At 43.0% G+C, this 1,098-nt stretch overlaps 1 non-coding gene across 1 annotated transcript; it reads right to left on the bottom strand.

The window, feature by feature from the left end:
- Positions 1-697: 697 nt before the first annotated feature.
- On the bottom strand, positions 698-770 carry Trnaa-cgc (transfer RNA alanine (anticodon CGC)). The gene has a single exon. It is a non-coding gene; the product is annotated as a tRNA-Ala (tRNA).
- Positions 771-1,098: the final 328 nt, after the last annotated feature.

Raw genomic sequence — 1,098 nt, 5'->3', positions numbered from 1 at the left:
GATGTAAAATATGGTGTAGAATAGGCCACATCGTCCACATAGTGATTATTGCAACTGGCTACTGAAGTACAGTAGCAACCAGAAACTTGTTTGCCTGCATCCTCCCTAGATGTTGCTACTGTGGGCTTACTTAGATGTAGTCATTATTTACGCAAAAAACATAATCTAATAAAACACATTAGGTAAAATGAATGTAGAAGACATTAAAATTGATGACTATCATAGAAACCAATTGTGATAGATTAAAAGATGAATGCAGTTACCCATATAATATTATTAAAAGGAAATGTATGAAGATAAACAATTAATAAAATATTCCGGCCTGTTATGCCGAGGCAGGGTGTGAATCGGACACTCAACATATCTACGATCCCCTTGAAAATGTCCTCAGCATATGGGGACGAAACGTTGGGTTTTTATTGACATTCGGTGTTTCTTATAGACTGCTCCTCTGAAGTATGTCGAGGTCAAAAGAACAGTGGAAATCAAAAATGGGTCAACACAATCTCAATTTTATACGTGAGATAGGTTAGGTTAGTGTTGTTTAACGTCCCGTCGACAACGAGGTCATTAGAGACGGAGCGCAAGCTCGGGTTAGGGAAGGATGGGGAACGAAATCGGCCGTGCCCTTTCAAAGGAACCATCCCGGAATTTGCCTGAAACGATTTAGGGAAATCACGGAAAACCTAAATCAGGATGGCTGGAGACGGGATTGAACCGTCGTCCTCCCGAATGCGAGTCCAGTGTGCTAACCACTGCACCACCTCGCTCGGTACGTGAGATACATATATGGTGATGTTGATTATGAAGACAAGAACTGTCAAATGCCACGTGCTGCTGTGTCACAAAGAAGTCAGTTCAATTGGTTCAAGTGGCTCTAAGCACTATGGGACTTAACATCTGACGTTATTAGTACCCTAGAACTTAGAAATACTTAAAAATAACTAACCTAAGGACATTACACACATCCACGCCCGAGGCAGGATTCGAACCTGCGACCGTAGCGGTCGCGCGGTTCCAGATTGTAACGCCTAGAACCGCTCGGCCACACCGACCGGCTGTAGTCAATTCTCACCTGACACTGACCGACGAGTAATT

Source organism: Schistocerca cancellata, chromosome 1 (genome assembly GCF_023864275.1).
Source record: "Schistocerca cancellata isolate TAMUIC-IGC-003103 chromosome 1, iqSchCanc2.1, whole genome shotgun sequence".
Lineage (NCBI taxonomy): Eukaryota > Metazoa > Arthropoda > Insecta > Orthoptera > Acrididae > Schistocerca > Schistocerca cancellata.
This window is presented reverse-complemented; position numbering and strand designations above follow the sequence as displayed.